Genomic DNA, 19,661 nt, shown 5'->3' on the forward strand with positions numbered 1-19,661 from the left:
TTAGCCCAATTAATTTATATGTATCTGATTTTGGGAAGTATTTATCTTTTCTCGTTACCTTTAATGATATTGTTGAATTTTATATAAAGGTTTCTTAGGAAGACTTCGTAGAAACAGCATGTAAAGAAATGGACTATCTTCAAGGAGGGTTATGATTCACTGCTTAACATAAAGTTTTCGTGTATTCCAAGCTTACGCAATTCCAATCCTACACGTACACGATTTCCGTCTTTATTTCTTTTTTAAACAGCGGAAACCGGAAACTTGATGTGATATGTGTATGTGTGTGTATGACATTGAAAGTTTAGATAGAAGTCTTTTCAGCGGAACAAACCATTAACACTTTATCATAACCGTCAACAAAACTTTCACTATAGATATAATATTACGAAACATGCTTATTCTTACTACATTATTTATAATAAAATAATACATATTATCACCAAGGTAAAATGAGTAAGAATCATTACAACATTTAGTTAAGTACTAAATGCAATCTTTACAGAAAATCATTAATATTAATTTGTTGTACCTAATTAAAATCATTCAGGAAATATTGTGAGCTTGCATATAAAAAGGTTGATTTGTTCCTTTCCGTATATCAGTTGTTTTGTGTCAACTGCTTTGGGCTAGTTTTCGGATAAAAATGTTCACTAAGGTAAGTAAAAAGTATCAGTACATGGCAGGATTCTGGAACCAAGTTAAAAATTCTCTAATTTGATAATTTGTATTAGAACTGTGAACAAAAAGCACATTTTTGTTAAAGAAAGAAATACAGTGGACCTAAAGTGTGGTATTAATAGATTATTTTTAGATTTACCAACATCAACAAATATAATAAAAATTAACATGCATTATTAATTTATAAAAATATTATATGAAAAGAGTTGTGGTGCCAAAATGTTAGAAGTAAATTTACTCGTTTTTTTGTTTCCTATCTGAAGTGTTGACTGCTATCGTTACTTTTATACTGCATAAGTACTATCATGAAGTCAGATTTGACCCCATTATTTATCTTGAAATTAAAATATGTTAAAACGTATTACCATTAGCAATTGATTCTGGATTGTTTACTAGTGCTATACTTTAATGGATTTAACTAGTTTTGGGGACAAAAATTATTTTCAATTTTTTTTGACACTCTTTTTGTAATAGATTATTACAAAGCGAAACAACATACAGTATGATGTCAAAAATTCGAATGCGGTTCCTAGAATCTTTTTACATTTTGTCTTAGCGCTAGCGATAAACAAACAATAAGGTTCTTCAGAAACGGGTACGAGCAGGTTCTTCAGAAACATTAAATATAAGTAGCCTTACGTACGGGATTGTAATTACTGTATGTACTGTATAACCACTGTATCGATAAAAGAGTATACCGTGCAGTATATTTAGGTCTAAGTGGCATTTTCTTGGTCGTTTTCGAAAATCTGAACAATTTGAAAATCCGAACTACCTGAGGTCCGAGTTAGTTCGGATTTTCGACTTCCTACTGTACTTCAATAAAAATATATATTTTTTTGTTACTCGAAAGAAGCAAACTATGAAAATGCACTTATATTCATACGAGGAAAGCAGTTCAGTTATTAGTGCTGAGAAAACAAATGTAGTAACCTATCATTAAAAAAAATCCGAATATTTTGTGACACTGCTGACATTTTGCTATGTTATACTATCTGTGTTATGCATTTGAACTAAATTCATAATATGAGATCCAGATTCCTTTATTACCATCTGTTGCCACATATCAGACTTCTCCATTGTATATTTTCAGCACACATAGCTCCAATAGTGTGCAACACTGTACCACTACACTTCACTATAGTGATTAGTGATAATAGTGCGTTTTAAGTCTGTGCACACTTGTACACAGAGAAAAATCCGTTCTCCGGACAGAGGTATATTGTACAAATATACGGAATCCTCTTGCTTACTATAGAAATCAGTACGGAGCATACGTTATCCGTATGCTACTAGGCACTGCCCTTAGATGTTACATCATGCCGTTGCAGGATGTCTGACATCTAACAGTTTTTCGTATATCACATACATATACTTATGTTACATTCGTCAGCTATATGTTATATACGTTCATTTGTATGTGAGATCCTGACCGCCTCCATTGTTTCATACAGAAATTACGTATAGATGGAACGCTTATACAGAAAATATTATAAAACATGCGTTTTCAGTTATACGTCTGCTGTACGTTAAGTCCAAAAACTACAGGAATTATGCATGTAACCTATCTTTTTAAGTACGCCATCTACAATTTTTTTTTCTCAGTGTATACGGTGCTATTTATAATAAAATATTTTTATGCTGAGTTGGCAACACTGCTTCACCTATGGCAACACTGTTTATGGTTTTCGATAGGGCATTTTGTTCTCATTATATTGTGCAACTATTGTTTTGATTGCTTTAACAGTTTCCAAGATATTTACCTTAACCGTACATAATTCCATTATATAATTTTTTTGGATATTCAAATTTTGAAGCACCCTAGCTCCTATCATTCTGGTCCATAGCACCTTAAATTTTTCTCATGTTCATTTCTCATGATGTTCTATCAGATGTGCTATGTGGCAATCAGATTTTAGCGACAACTTGTGGGACCCTCCCGTGTGAGAAGGAAACTAGAAAACTGTGACGTCGCAGAACATTCAATTGAATATGACTGTTATAGGGAAACTGCATTCCAATATAAAATGAAATTGAGTAGAGTTTAAAATATTTGTTGCGAATGGCTGATAAAATCCCGTATTTTAAACGAGTGATAACTAATTAAGAATGCACCGCGTATAGTGTTGTTTACGAGACGAGGCGAGAGGTTAGATTCTTGTAAGATTCCTGACCTCGATATGTTTCTTCTAGTCTGTTTTGTAAATCTACATACAATATTTATGTCCTGGTTTTTTTAGACTTCCAAACTACGCTATGCATAAGAGTCGAAAGTCTTATAGAACGGGTATTTCCGTCTGTCGATATGTATCAGAGAAAAGAACAATAAGAGATTATGAGACACATTTTTTGTGCAATCGATTCAGTGTCCCAAGATTAAGTTCCATCTCCTGCGCATTGAATCAAATTAGTCATTTCCGGTTTCAACGTTTAGAACGAAAGCGGTAACAGATAGCGAGAAGCTGTTTTCTGGCAAAGGATTCAGCGTATCAAGTTAATGTACCATGATGAACCTAAGCACTCGCTACCAAAACCAAAAGTGGTTCAAATTTAATATTATTTCCGTTTTTAATACTGATTTCCACAGAGCACAAACGGTAAGAGATATCAATATGCAGTTTTCTCCAATCAATTCTTTGTTCCAAGAATAGGTTTAATCTTTTCCATTATTTTTCTATTCAAACCGAAAGTGATTCAAATCAGTCACTTGTGGTTTCGTCACTTATCATAATAGAACAAAAATGTATTAAATAGGGTAGCCGGTTTTATGGAATCAATTCATTGTCTGAAAATAACATACCATCACCACACACAACGCTTTACAAAACCCGGAAGTATTTGAAACATACTGCTAATTCCGGTGTCAATATTGATTTCCGTAGAGTGAAAACGATGCGAGATATAGATATATTTTATGTCAATCGATTCAGCTTCCATCTCCTCCCTAAAATCTCTATTCAATCCGGAATTAGGGGCCGCGGTGGCTCAATAGTAGAGCGTTCACCTCTGGTGCATGGAGTCCCCGGTTCAATCCCAGCTCGGGCCAAGTGAACTTTCTGGTGGACAAACACCGTGTGTACGGGTTTCCTAGGGGTTCTCCCATTTTCTCCCATTTTCTTCATTCCACCATTTCATTAAGCTCTCATCACCACCGTCTACTTAAGTCTAGCCGGCATAAGCTTGGGAAGTAAAACTCAAAGATTTCAATCCGGAATTAGTTCAAATTAACGATTACCTGTTTCAATCTTTATCGCCATACAAGAAAAACAGTAAAGCATAGCGAGTAAAGGCAATTTTATATAAATCTACCGTCCGAGGAGTAGGTTCTATCTTTGATCTAATTCATATATTGCAACCGGTAGTTATAGGTGTACTACTTCAAGTTCGGGTATTGAATTCCCACAGTTTCTTTACACTGTAAAACGAAACAACTTTTTTTTTTTTTTTTTAATTTCATCTACAGTAGATGTTCACAGCATCTTTCCCTATAATGACAAGCTCACAAAGGATATGATAAAAGAACATTTTTAAACAATACGTCGTATGTTTATTATTTGAGTATATTGCTTAATGACTTGGGTATTCTTAAACTGTGATAAATTATCTACATTGTATTCGCATAATCACTTTATCAATTAATAGTTTTTATACTCTTAATTTTGTAACACGAAATCAATGTTTGAGAATTGTATTACCCACGATATTCGATAAATTTCTTGTCACGTCTCGAATTTAAAAAGGCACTTCTTGGGTCAACTGTTCTCGTCACATAGGCAACACTAATTGTGGGCTCAGGATCAGGCCCGTATGCACGGGGGTCTAGGGAACCTGGTACCCCAAAATTTTTGCTGCCCCCCTCCTAAAATTTTCACGGTAGGCTTCCAAATGAACCATAAGATGGTTGGATCGGGCTCTCCCTTACATTTTTAGGCTGGCTACCGACCTGTCCAGCATAAAATTAGAACCGTACTGGGAGCCATTTTAAAAAGAAAATCCCCCTTCCCTCTCCTGCCCTTGACGCTACGGTTGGCTGAATGTGTGTAAAACGTACATTTGCTGAATATTTGTTTTCTATTTCCTGTTTCTTGTTTCATGTGTCAAGGCCAACTTGGACCATTTTGGATGTAACTCTTGTGAAATTGTATATTTCCAAATAAAAATAAAAATGGCGGCTTCATTCTAACGGCGTTACCATTCAGAATCGGTTTGAGCTTAAATCTGAAAGAAAATATAGGACTATTCACTGTTAACTTTCAGTTTAGGTATATTAAAATAGTAAGCTACCCTCTGCTTGTAAAGCATGGAATTCAAAAATCATTAAATCGTATAATTGTTCATTTTTATTCAGCGTCTAGGTGACACATTCTTACGGACCGCTATTTGGTCATCACTATTTTAAACATTATTTTACACCAAGCTAAGCCATTTTCTTTGTTTGTTTTTAATGTTTAATTCCTTTATAGTGCGTAGGCTAAAGGAGTCATGGGCCTACAGTTTAAGCTCAAATCCGAACCACCGTAATGCATTCAATGATGCGCTAGGGAGAACAAGATAATAGTAATTTAGCAGATCCAATCTTTGACTAGTAAATGTCTACGGGGTGTATTAAAGACCACTATTCTTCAATTGCTTAGCTAAGACAGCTGAGCACTGGATTCGAAGCCCGATTTTCCAGACTGCAAAATAAGAAAGATATGGCTACTACTTTAAGCTTCAAAGAAAATATATGCCATATGTACTCAAAATCGGTTAATTGTTACTAAATTTATCACGACACACACGCATTCAAACCGGTGTTTGTTTGGGCAATACCGGTAATCCTGTGTTTCACAAGTGTATCTGCAAGTGGAATCATGATAACTTCGTCTTCGAAATTTTAAGATGATCTTAGAAATGATAGATTTAAGCCACGCAACTGAAAATGCTTATAAAATACCTAAAAATATATATCAATTCAACTGACAACACATTTAATACACTTTTAATCAAGCCTGTATTATTAAGAGGATAAACGGAGGTTATTGGTAGCGTTGTCGTATTTCTGCTATCGTAAAACGGGATAATTTGATGGGAAGACCACCCTTTCCATCAGTAGATTGCACCTAACATACGTAAGAGTTATTTTTATTTCCTTCCTCTTGGATTGTTTTTAGTCGATATTGTTGGTTTGGAAAGCAACACGAATATTAGATCAAACGATTATATATGAGGAGTATGCCATGACAGTTTCGGTCTCTCCTAATATACAAACATATTCTAAATCCTACGATAACATATGCAGATGTTAACGTGAAGGCATGTAATACCAAACATAATATTTTAGAAGACTAAGTGAGGACAGGACACGCATGATAAAAAGATCGTTATAGCTGAAATCCGGGACAAAGGAAAAGCCAACGGACACCACAACAGGAACCTTCAACCCTGGATTGACCCGCAAGGAAGGCTACGTACGCATTTGTGGATCTAAGGGTAGAGCGATGAGAGCAAACCTACCCAGAGGCTACATTTTTATTTGTCAATATAAAATAATGCATTACTTTATTCTGACTTGATGTGAAATTCCTTTGTATCAAGCTTCCAATAATCCTCCAGAAAGCGATTCGCCCCTCTCAAATAAGTCTTCTGGATTCCTTATCGTCAATTCACACATAATACTCCTTCCATGACATGGTCCACAAAGTTTTTTTTCAGACTGAATGACATTGAAAATTCATTGAGTTGTCTTACTTTTTTTTTTTTTTTTTTAATTTACACATGATGTGCCGTACTTGCGCTATATCCACGCCGTGCCTCGACAGGCCGCCTTGAAGGAAAACCATTCCGGGCGTTGCTCGTCAGCCGCGATCCTTCGACCTTTTTTTCTGAGAGCACAAAGCGATACGAAGTAAACCAGAACCAAGGAAAATTGTATAGAAAACAGTAGCATCACGGCACGGTACTGTATAATGTGTGTGAATGGTCGCGACCGTGGCCCGGATGGGATATAGCAAGATAATAGCATGGTCACGGCACACTAAGTATGCATTAGCCTTTAGTGGACATACGATATCCCTAATTATTGGGCATCAGAACCATTATGGAAGTTCAAAAGTAGATATTGTTTAATGGATATATAAAGAATATATAAAGGTAACCAAGAAAGTTCTATCGCTTTTTCAACCACCATCTTCGAACATCGACATGTCACCTAAGACGTACCTGGAAGATCAAAAATAGTCCCCATTACCATCGATAACCTTCTACCAACGTTCTGGAAGGCCATGGATTGCATCGCGGTAGACCTTGGTGGGCCGTGAAGTGAAGAAGGTATTAAATGCATTTTACATTTCTACTAGGGATTTTAACTGGTTTCCTCTAAGGTGATTGTCCAAGAAATGGAACAGGTGATAATCGAACGGTGCAATGTCCGGAGAGTATGGGGGATGCAATAGTTTTTCCCGTCCCAATCGCAGAATGGTGTCCCGGGTCATCTTAATCAAGTCGAGCTTAGCGTTATCCTGTAACAGATTCAGAAGAGCTGGGCCCCCTTTACAATTTAGAAGTGCTGGCTCCAGAGTTTTGAGTTTTTCTTGAACACGGCTCAACTGCTGACAGTACACAGTCGCATTGATGCTCTGACCAGTTGGTAGCCGATGCACGATACCGCGAGCAGTTCACCAAACACACAGGAGGACCTTCTTCGGGTAGAGTTCTGGTTTCGGTTGGTTTGGAACCGGTTCATGGGATGCTAACCAATGGTGATGGCGCTTCATACAGAATCCACTTCTCATCACATGTCAACACCCTGTCCAGAAATTGCTCCTTCCTCACACGACAGAGTAAAGACACAGATGTATCTTCTCGCTTTGCCTTCTGGACCGGAGACAAATCATGTGGGACCCATCGACCCAAGTTGTAATGCTTCCCAAAGTGATGGAGGTGCTGCCGAATGGTTTCTCCACTAATACTGAATTCTAGTCCCATTTCCTCACATGTCTGGCCACTGTTAGCCTGAATTGCTGCATGAAGATTTTTATTTTGTATATGTGTTAGTCTTCCGGTACATGGTGTGTCTTTGAGTGTTTCATCACCGTTCTTAAAGTTGTTAAACCACCGCTGCACTGTCCGTGTAGTCCCGACACCGTCACCAAAGGCCTGGCATATCTTCCGCCCCGTGCAGCGTCATTTGACCTCAGTTTGAACTCGTGCGGCGTGCTCGCCCTTATGATGCTCTGTGGATGCCCCATGTTTACTCTGTTCTTACTCAAGTTCATGAACTGCCACAATCAGGTAGTATGTTGGATATACCCACATCAACAACCGATCTTCGCCTTATCTCAATTCGCACTCAACTGACGGAACTGAACACAGACCTCCAGAAAAAGCGACAGAACTTTCTTGGTTACATTTATAGGAGGAGCGGTCATGGGTTTTGAGGAGTGGTTGAAAAATTGTTTTACCTGAGTTTCCTATTATGTACAAGTTCCAATTGCAGCCGCTACTCAGAAGGTTAACGTTAACAAATAGAAATTGACCCTTAATATACTTTAGTATCACTGATCTGATCTTATATCTGAGTTTCGTCCTTAGATGAAATTATTCTACCTGTCTGCTAAGACACGTATGTTTCGAGTTGTTCGCGTATTTAGAATTAGACAAAATTTATTATTCAAATACTCGAAAAGTTAGCCATTAATTGGGAAGTTAACTTCTTGTTCCTTTTCTTAAATGAAATGTGATAGTCTTCTAGAGACCGTCATTTATTCTTTCAGGTCTACATTCTTTTCGTCATATTGGCTGTTGCCTCAATGGTCGCCACAGCTGAAGAACAGAAGGAGGAATCCCTGCAAACATCCAATGCATTTGGGCTTGGTTATGGCCTTGGTGGATACGGCATCGGAATTGGACGTAAGTTCTTCTTAGTGTTTAAAGTGGAATAACAAATAGAACATACAAAAATATTAACATTTTTCTAAAAGAGTTGCCTAGTCTTAGATTAAACTTCAGTGTTAAGAGACAAAAGTGTCAACTACAAGACAAAACAAAAAAATGTGTAACCGAATCTGTGAAACAGAACAATTAACATATTGAGATTTGTGTAAAAAAAATGAAATATGCTATATGGAGCAGTTTAGGAAATAATGGTGTCCAATTTTTGTATAGCAGACGCAACGTTTGAGATCTCCTTAAAAAAGCATTTTAAGATCGAATTATTTAAGACTAGTGATAATATCTTCGTGAAAATTCCCAAGTTATATATTCCCAAGCATGATGATTCAGTCTGTCAGTCACACTCCCAATAGTTCACAGTCGGCAAAATGTTTATCCCTAGTTGCGTTGCCTCCAATCTAACGTCAAGAAATTTCACTTAACTTTCACGATATGCAGGCGAGCAAAAGGGTTAGAAAGATCAACTATCAAATATAAATGTATATATACGTTTTCGTATTTCAAAAAGTCTCAAATGAAGGCTCCAAACATTAAACTAAACTGAAACTAAATAGGAAAAGTAATATGATCGATTCCATGGCGGACAATATTTGAACCTGAAAGGTGGAATGATGGCTCAATGGTAGAGCCTTTTCCTCTAGTGCTTTGGGTAGCTGGTTCAAGCACCGGTCAAGTAAGTTTATGATGGATAACATCGTGTTCGTGGAATTTCTCGGGATACCCCCATTTCTTCCCACATTATCATTCGACCTATTCTTCGACCATTATTCAGTTGCCTTAATCATCCGTCCCCCTTTGCCTGATGGACATAATCCTGGGCAGTGTTGCCAATTTAGCGACTTTGTCGCTAGAACTAACGACTTTTGGAAGTGTCTAACAACAAAAATTTTTATTTAGTTCCTAGCGACAAATTTAGCGACATTTAGGAATTCAAATATTTTGTTCTATATTTATATTAAAGTATCCAAAATTTTGCAGTTCGTGATACTAATAAGCCCTAATTACTTTTACACACTCGGTTGCACTACTGCTATGAGCGACTTACGTCGTTGGATTCATCGCTGCTATGAGGATTATGACCTTCTTCACTGAGGGTTCGGAAATCCGGGATTTTCCCGTATCTAACTAGTTGCCCAATAGCTGGTAACCTCTTGCATTGCACAGTGCGTACAGTGACAGTGACGCTGGAGAACATTGTGCTTTTCTGGTTCAGTTTAGTGTGTGTGATTTATATATTAATTGAACTGCGGTTTTTCTTAATAAAAATTATACAGAAATTTCGTGGGGTGAGTTCGGTGAAGTATTCCAATGCGAAAGCAACATGAATTCCCCCCCCCCCCCAAAAAGATAATCGTACTCAATAAGAGGGAATGGGGAAAAGTGATCCAAAATTTTAAGTATTTGCAAACTTTTAATGCTATATTTATTAATTTTGTATTCTTCAAAGCGCATAGTGCAGTATTTTTGTCAAGATGGCCATTTTTTTAAAAGAAAAAAATACTCGAGTCTTCCATTGTATATGAAAAATATTTAAATTATTTTAATTCCTTTGTAAAATTGTATATCGACTTTTCTAGCGACTTGGCAGGAGGGGTTTAGCAACTTCTAGCGACTTTAGAGTACTAAACTAGCGACATTTGACACTGGCGAGTTGGCAACAGTGATCCTGGGATGTTAAACTGAATGATTTCAGATTTAGAACTTATTAAATTTGAGTTTGTTTTAATCGGACAGCCATTTAGCTTTAACTCTTCTGTCGTAGAGTCGAGCTTATCAGAAGGTCTTTAGGCACGGAACTCTTCAAACTTTTATACCTCATATCCTCACCCCTTTTAACGATGAACGCCAAAAAATTCTCTCGTCTCTATGAGTTTTCTTTGTTGAGTTACAAAGCATCGAATTTGAACACAGTTTTCGAGTGTCTTCTTTAAAGGCTAGCGAAGGTACCTTTCATGCACGTGGCCCCCAGGCTTTATTGTCAGTGGGGGGGAACTTTAACATTTAAAAACTTCAAGGTAGTTCCGATTCGAAGAATTTGACCATAACGAACATCAATAATATCATTTTGATGTCACTGAAGTTGTATTCAAAATAATCAAAAAGTTTTAAGGTTATTGGCTGGTAAAGATACCGTACTTAGCATACTGGGATAATAATTCGCAACGTTTGCGATTATTAAAAATACATCAAAATGATTTTCTTTGGTCCCGTTCTACAACATGTATGGTTTTTACACAGAATATTTTCGCAAACTATACAAACAAGAATTCCTACCAAATGCATCAAAAACCAATAGGTTTTGAAAATGTGGACCTACGTTGCAGAGAATTATGTTATTTGAGTGAACAGAAAACTAATCAATAAGTGTTAGCGGAGAAAAGAACATTATTGTGGTAATTTTCAAGCAAAAAAGGAAAATGATTAAGGTGTGGAGAAATGATCATTTTAAATCACATATGTGGAAAAAATGAAAAAAAAAAAAGAAAACAAAGAAGAGAGAAAGACTCCATTGGAAACAAAGTGACGGCAGCGACATCTAATGTTGAAAGAAAGAACCATTTGTATGAAGACTGAGGGGTAAAAATCAAGTGCATCGGCTCCGGTGAAGAAGCTATGACTAACACATCTATCGTTGAAACTTACTATGATAGAGACATCTAGCAGTTGAGTTGAAAAACATAATTCTCGTGAAAACTGGAACTTCCATTTAGACTCAAGTGGAAGCAAAATGATGGAATACAGGAGTGTCCAAACTGCGTCATTGAAATATTTGGGGGGGTTAAAAATCGATATAAATATATTTGAGAGGGTGTAAAAACTAATTGAAAAGATTTTTTTTTCATGGAAGAACACCTACGGATAGGCAATTGAGGGGGGGGGTGCGTCATGGACATGAGGGGGGGTGGGCATCACTGATGGAATATATCTAGCGTTGGAACCAGCGGCGCAAATCTGTCTTCAACATTGGAGGGGACGGTTAAGACCGTTCCCCTAAGCAATGTCCAAAATATTTATGATATTTATGAAGTTCAAAAACAATGCTGTGGAAAATCACGGGAGCAGAGTTGCTTCAACATTGGGAGGCGGGCAGATTTCAGGCTTATTCTTAGGGGACATCAAGTTCACCTCACTTTTCTTTGTGGCTATCGGACACAAATCATCATATTTCTCCCCCAAAAAACACATTTGAAATCGGATTATTGTGGGTGACAGCCCCCTCCCTAGTTCGAAGATTGAAGGGGACATGTCCCCTCATCTCCCCTGGGATTTGCGCCCGTGGTTGGAACAAATATGATATGGACTACTAGCGTTGAAACAAATTACTAGTTCTATGAAGATTGAATTCAAGAATGAGTGCATATTTCAACTGCAGGGCTTGTATCTTCGTATCTGTTATTATTATTATTATTATTATTATTATTATTATTATTATTTACATTTTAAATCAGAGGCTTAGTGGTTGTGTAGATACCGGTAATTGATAAGGGGAGACAGAACGAGACTACCTGGCTTCTGCTCTTCCTCATCGAAGTTTCTGAGTTTATGACAAATGGCCTATCATATGTGCAACACGTGCCTTTGCACAAGGCGGCAAAATCTGTCATAAATATATTGTTTAAAATAAGTATTCCTTGTTGGAAATATACTTCATGATCATTCCTAAGCTGATTTTCTATTTGAAAAGTACATTCATAAATCAAGTTTAGGTTGCATTACTTTAAGGTCACATGGACAATGCTAAAGCAAATGATCAAAGAAATTCCAGCATGAAATTGCTTGATTGTTGTCAACTGCTAGAACTCAATTCTCGAACAGAAGCGAACACGTGTTCCATTTAGTTAGTTATCATAGCTTTGATACGAAAACTAGTCTTGTCTTTGTCAGAAACAAGTTCCTCATTACTGAAGATCGAAACAAGATCTTTAATTTTTTTTAACAGATGTAGAAGGAAAATCAAAAAAATAAAGATAAAAGAGCTAGTTGCACTGGAATTGCAAACTAATATATTGGGATTGAAGCTCTAGGTCTATATTTAATTCCATAAGGACGATTACTATCTTTCCTTTACGGGTGTGTTTGTTTTATCTTTCACTAACGTAATACATTATTATTTGAAGAGAAAAAACACAGACAGAACGAGACTGTATTTGTAGTGTGTAGGCCTTTCTGAGTGCGGGTGCTGTTTCCCTCCCCTTCGCTGTTCATGATAGGGTAGCATACTTAAAATTGTGGCTTTTAAGATTTGTTCATTTTGGAGAAAGGGAGCGGCAAATGATACTGTTGCACAGGGTGACAAATTGTCTACGGCCGGCGCTCTCTACCATTAATGAGTTAATTGTCTTAAAAAAAAAAACTATTCACAGGGAGATGAAATTTTAATGAAGCGTAAAGACATTGAATATTTTTGATAACTAACTTAAATGTAATTATACTCGGATCAAAAAAGAAAAGGATTGACGTTTTGAGGAGTACATATTGTCCTATTGCTACACTGAAAAAAACCGTTATCCGCGGTATGTTATACAAATATACGGAATCCTTATGTTTACTACAGAAATATGTAGAGAGGATACGTTATTAATACTGCCTTTCTCCCGCTTAGATGTTACGTGATGCTTCTGGAGGATGTCTGGTATCTAACAGTCATCTTTGGGCCAATCCATGCAAAGTGATCGAGAAAAAAGAAAAATTGCCGCTCGACCATCTCCAAAAAATCTAATTTTTTCATGAATTTTTATCCTATATCAGGGCGGTTCAAAACCACAATTAATTATTTTTTACAACATCCCACGGCGACGCAACGACTGCCGCCATTTTGCGCTTTTTTTCGATTTTTTTCGATTTAAGTTGTTTTAAATATGTAAACATGTATTTGTACTACCAAATTGAAAATTGCTGAACGTCTCCAACTCGTGCAGAGCTAAAACTTTGATCTCTTAACATTTTTTCCCCCTAAAACCACTTGAAGGGGGTGAAATCAGGGTCTGCAGTAGCAACATTTTTGGACATTGAAAACATGTTTGGGAAGAGGAAACAACTGACGTAGAGGTCTGAATTTGTGTGTGCGTGTAGTCCGGGGCCATAAGTTAATACACAAAAATTTACAGACCTGTAGCTGCTGCCAAAAGCCTGAAAAAAGTTGTAAAATTGGGGAATTATGCCAATTTAGCACATTTCGCTGTCCAATATCTCCAATGGGACTGGATAAAAAAAATCTGATATTTTGGAAATGGTTAGTCCTTTTGTATACCATAACATACAACAAACTTCTGAAGTAGTGGAACACGTATATCAATGCCGGTGTCCTGCCCATGGTTGAATCTACCCATGCATTACCGGGGGGTACAAAATGTGCAGCCAAAAACTACTCCCCAATAAATCATATTGACATGCTATTTTATTCTTTCCTTCTTGTGGAACCAGATATATTATATGGTGATGAAATATGTGTAAAATAGAGATGTAATCCCTCCTTACATTTGTATTACTAGCATTGTCTTGAACGAACCACACTCCGGGAAAAAATACTTTCCCACTACCTCTCATCATTTGCTGTCCTACATTCAGAAAACGTACATATGAAAAATGTTGACAGGCGTGGTTTAGTGGTCTAAGACAGTACGCTGTTGATTGCAAGATTTGTTTGTTTTCGGTTCAGATTTCGTTTACAGTATAAGAGTTATGTAGTTAAATGATTCATTTCGTTACTCTTCGTTTATAATCGTTTCATACTAATGGATAAAGCCTTAGAACAGCGTTTCCCAACCTTTTTCAAGTTGCGGCACACTACGGATGTTATTTGGATTCTCGCGGCACATTTCAAGATATTATTTGTAAAAATAAAACACAGTGGTATTTTTACTGTGATTATTGATCTCCTGCTCACAAAGAAGAAAGTTCGAACACTGGTTTTTCCCCGTGGTAAATCATTATGCTTATTTTTCATTTTAATTTAAAAATAGAAAACAATTGCAATGAAATATTGTATTCAAGTTTTTAAAAATACGCTTTCTTTTTTTAAAAAAAACTGTATCCAACCCTTTACTAAAAAGAAAAATCACTAATTAACGAACGAACAAACAAATCTCATTTACTTTTAAAACACAAATGTAGGTAATTTGTCGAAAGGATTGAATGATATTTTAAATTTTCAAGCTACGAAATAGTCTGCAACAATAAAGAAGCAATAATGGTCATAACAATGACAACAAATACTTTTTTCAACATTAGAAATGTACAGAACAGTAACACGGTATGAAACTTAAAATTGTAGATTCATGGTAGAGGTTCATAGTAATGTGATATACAAATATACATTTTCCCCTACGTTTTACAATTTGATTGCTATAAAATTAATAATTTTCTTTCGATATCTTGCGGCACACCAGCGGCCCATTCACGGCACACCGGTTGGGAAACGCTGCCTTAGAACGTATAATTCACAGACATAAAAGGAAACAAATTCGTAAAGTAGACTTGTTTAAATAGCTGAACTGCTGAAATTTCAAAATTATGGTTCTTAATCACAGTACCTCATCTTGGGACTTACTGAGCAAACTTAACGAATAGAATCACGAACGGAAAGCTATACGTTTGATGATGTTAATAATACAGACACACACTGAAGTCCATTGTTTTGCTTAAATTGGAGGACAAATAAATTGTGTTATCATCCTCTGTAAAAAAAGATACTATAATTATTTTTCGGTTTTTACATTCATGATGCTATTAGTAATGTTAATAACCAGACAAATGTGCGAAAAAATCTTTCTTATTAGTAAAAAAATGTTTTCAGAATACCACATAATTTTTATATTTCTATATTTTTATTTTGTCGCCATCTGTTAGACTTTATGGTAGGGTAGTAAACTTCCCTGAGTCAGAAATTTCTTAATATAACGAATCTTTGTATTCTGGTTGCGGTGGTCCGGAAACAAGTCTGAGCAATAATAATAATAATAATAATAATAATAATAATAATAATAATAATAATAATAATAATAATAATAATAATAATAAGTGACATGTTTTGTGTAGAGGTTATGTTTGGAGTAGAATCATCGTGCAGTTGAACAATGTAGAGGCCACCACATAATTGAAAGTGGAGTTCGACAAGGATGCTGTCCTTCGCCAACGATATTTAACATCTATCTAGAAAGGGTAGTTAAGAGAGCATACACAATGAAGAAGGCATTTCGGTAGGAGGTAGAATGATTAGATGCATAGATTTAGGATTTGCAGATGATACGACTCTTATTGCGGAATAATATGTTAGAAAATATGAAGAAGGGCCGTGAAGAATATAGGATGCAAGTAAATGTTAGAGAGACAAAAGCAATGATGATTAGAACGAAGCGGTCTGTTTTAAATATAGAAGTAGGAGAGGAGTATCTAGAGCAGGTGACTAGTTTTCAATATCTGGCTAGTATTATTAGTGATGATATGAAGTGTGAACGTGAAATAAAAGCAAGGATAGGAATGGCGAAAGAAACATTTATAGAAAGAAAGTCTATTTTGTAGGACCTTGAATAAAGAGTTGAGGAAAAGACTCATAAAATACTTTCTGTGGAGTATTGTAATGTATGGAACAGAAACATGGACATTAGCAACAATGATTAAAAACGATAGGAAGCATTCGAGATGTATGTTTGGATAAAAATGGAGAGAATTAGCTGAGTCAAGCGTCACACGAATGATCTAGTGTTAGAAATGGTGAACGTGGAAAGAATAACTTTAGATATTATCAAGAAGACAAAGAGAAACTGATTGGGACATGTGCTAAGAAAGAACTGTATGATGAGAATCGTGCTAGAGAGTATGATGGTGGGAAAGAGAGGGAAGAGACGAAGGAGACTACACTTAATGCACGATATCAAAACAGGGAAATCTTATCTGAAGAGAAAGAGGTTAGCGAAAACCGTGGAGCATGGAAGCTTCTCAATTGCGGCAAGAGACCTGCCAATAATAGCAGAGCCTGGGTATGAAATCCGTCATAGTTCGCGTTTTCTCTTGACCGCACATCATCTTCATTCCACCTCTTCCGAACCATGCAGTCGTTTCCTAGGGGCACGTAATTCTACGATGTTGCCACGCTGTTTTCTGAGGTACAGTAATGGATTTTGGACAGCTACCTTACTTCGCGTTCGGACCTGTAACACAGCAACGGTGCAGAGTTACGACTGTACATTACCACAAGACCTACATAGGTATGCAGGATTACACATGGAAAATTAGATCGCTCTACGACATGTGAAAGTGGGTCAGGGTAAAATTTTCCTGCTCAGCTCTCGTTAGCTGGCAAATTCAAAGAAATCAGACATGTGCAAATTACTCAGAAACTCGCGATCTCCTGATTGATATAGGTGAAAATGTTCCAAAGTACTTGTAGAATATCCCTTGCAAGGAGTGCATCAAATTACCACTCACCCTGTATATTATGTCTATCTATCTATCTATCTATCTATCTATCTATCTATCTATCTATCTATCTATCTATCTATCTATCTATCTATATATATATATATATATATATATATATATATATATATATATATATATATATATAGGGTGGAGAAAAACTGAGTTTACAGCGCCTGGGAGAAGAATCTACACATGAAAACAAACAAAAAAGTTTATGACATTTTGTTAAATTAGGTGTCATTTCAGAGTTACAAACTGTTGCAAATAGCGGAAGCATGATGTTTAACACCTCATTGCGGACAAAGGAAAGGTGCAATAGCAAGCAGTCCCAAACAGTTATGAGAGAGTAATGCCTGAATAACACAATGGTGTCAGTAGCTGGGCGGTAGGGACGCGGTGCAAGGAATTTCTCAAAAACGTCTATTTTACGCATGTCAATCTGTCCACATCAGTATCTCCTTTTTCACTGCTATGATAAATGTTCAAGAGTTCGTTTTATTCGGAATCTATGTATAGGGAGTAAGATTTATCAATACCAATTTTTTCAGTTCAATGTGAATTACCGATTCTTATGCTATATTAGCAAAACACCCGTTCGCATTAGTACCGAATCGATGGTTTACGGAGTCGCCGAGACGAACAATGACACTTCCGATGGTGTTCAAATTAATTCCTTTGTGTCCAAACTGAAACGTATTCTGCCCGTGTGAAGAACGGGTATTAGGGGGAACTGGGCCTAAAGAAGACAACTTTAATTTTCTACGAATCATACTACTAAAGAAGTTTTTAAACAGATCAATCCCAGCATAGGAATGGGTCACTTCAATACAGGCTGCACCTTTGATTTGTTGCAACCCAGTAACAGCTCACTTAAAACTTGCAGAATACACACACACACACATATACACACACTTCTCTCGCAGATTGCGGACAGATCCACTTTAGTCGAATACTATAAAATTCCGAGTTACCCATTCTTTTCCTGGGATTGTTCTGTTTAAAAGTCCGTAAATTTCTTTGTTGCAACGCGTAAGAAAATGTTTCGATTTTAAAAAAATGTTTGTCCTTTTACTATCACTTGTCCTTTTACATCACACTTAATTGAGACTTTGTCTGGAGCATTCCAAATCATTACTGGGGTAATAGTTCAGGCTTTTTACAGATCAGAATTTATTGGATGGCTATTTCAAGTAAACTTAAAATTTTTGTGTTTGGAAATCGTAATTTCCATCTCAGATTACTTCGGTTTAAGAAAACAAAGTAGTAGGGGAAGGCTCAATTTACAATTTAAGAAAGCCCCTTTGATCAAAATAATAAAAATCAGTCAAGAAAACCTTTTGTTCTTCATTTAATGAATGTAAGCCACAAACATCATCAAATCACTGCACTTTTATTGTTTCCAGTGTTGCCAACTGTGACATCAAAGTTAACGAAACTTCGCTAACTTCAAAAGGCTGTAGTTAATTCATGAAGCATTGGTCAAGAATGGTATTTGGTGTGATTATTATTCATGTAAGGTTGAACCAACTGACAAAATTTCATAATTTTAAAAGATGGTGTTTTCGAGAAAATGGCACCCAAAAATGGCAACTTTTGAAAATTTTGCAATTTCTCGAATTTTTTGCGACAAAACGGTTGCACACAGAAGCGAAACAAATTATTTTTTGGAAAGCGGGTAACTATGTCTTACCAACCGTGAAAACAGAATTTTAAAATTCGAACCGGAAGTGCTCGAAACAAATTCGCAAACTTCGACTTTTCAGATAAACTGACGTTCATTTGTTAATTTATGTATATACAAAAAGATACGCATGCGCAAACCAAACTATACTAAAACATAGTTTATTTATATACATATGTACATAACGCAAGAAGAATTATAACTCTACCTGTCTCCAGATTGTAGAATTATTAATATTGCAATTTAATGATACTGTAATTTGTTATTGTTTTCAGGTTATCCAGCATACCCCTACTACACCTTGCGGTACGGACTTGGTCTTGGATATGGTGGATTCCGGGGATAGATAAAATAAGTAAATAAATAAAGGTTTCTACAGGAATATTATTTCTGTGCTAGTTATTCCACCGTTATTTGGTGTTAATACCTTTAACTATTATCACTAAAGAAATGCTATATAATCCATGTATTTTAGTAAAATAATAAATATCTTGGAAATAAATTGGAATGTGTTTCATTAACTAATTTATTTTTAGTTTGGCTTGGAATGTAACGTATCTTTCAGCTCTAAAGAGGCTGTATAAGACATGGACTTACAAGTTAATATGAACTTTGAAACACATTAACTACTCCCGTCCCCTTTCACCCCAGGAATCAAACTCATGTCTCCTAAGAGTTCCATCGTGGCTAAGTGGTATCTGCTAGCCACATGCGAATGAAGAAGTTCATAATGTTGAAGGTTTTGGTTTAATTTGTGTTAAGGTTAGCGTCTCTTTCAGCAGCGGGGAATATCAGACGTGGGTCTAGAGCTTAACATGGGTTCCGAACTACATGAACTCCGGGAATCGATCCCGGGTCTCCCACTCCAAAGGCGCGTATGCTAACAGCTTAGCCACGAGGAAGTTTTAAAATGTAGTAAGACAATTTCGCTATTGCTCCCATTACT

General features: G+C 36.3%; 1 long non-coding RNA gene across 1 annotated transcript; it reads left to right on the forward strand.

Moving 5' to 3' along the window:
• Window positions 1-517: 517 nt before the first annotated feature.
• Window positions 518-19,217, forward strand: LOC145691693 (uncharacterized). Its single transcript, XR_014132497.1, has 3 exons — window positions 518-658; window positions 8,436-8,571; window positions 18,991-19,217. It is a non-coding gene; the product is annotated as an uncharacterized LOC145691693 (long non-coding RNA).
• The last annotated feature ends 444 nt before the right edge of the window (window positions 19,218-19,661 follow it).

This window comes from Thermobia domestica, chromosome 8, assembly GCF_964235325.1.
Source record: "Thermobia domestica chromosome 8, izTheDome1.hap1.1, whole genome shotgun sequence".
Lineage (NCBI taxonomy): Eukaryota > Metazoa > Arthropoda > Insecta > Zygentoma > Lepismatidae > Thermobia > Thermobia domestica.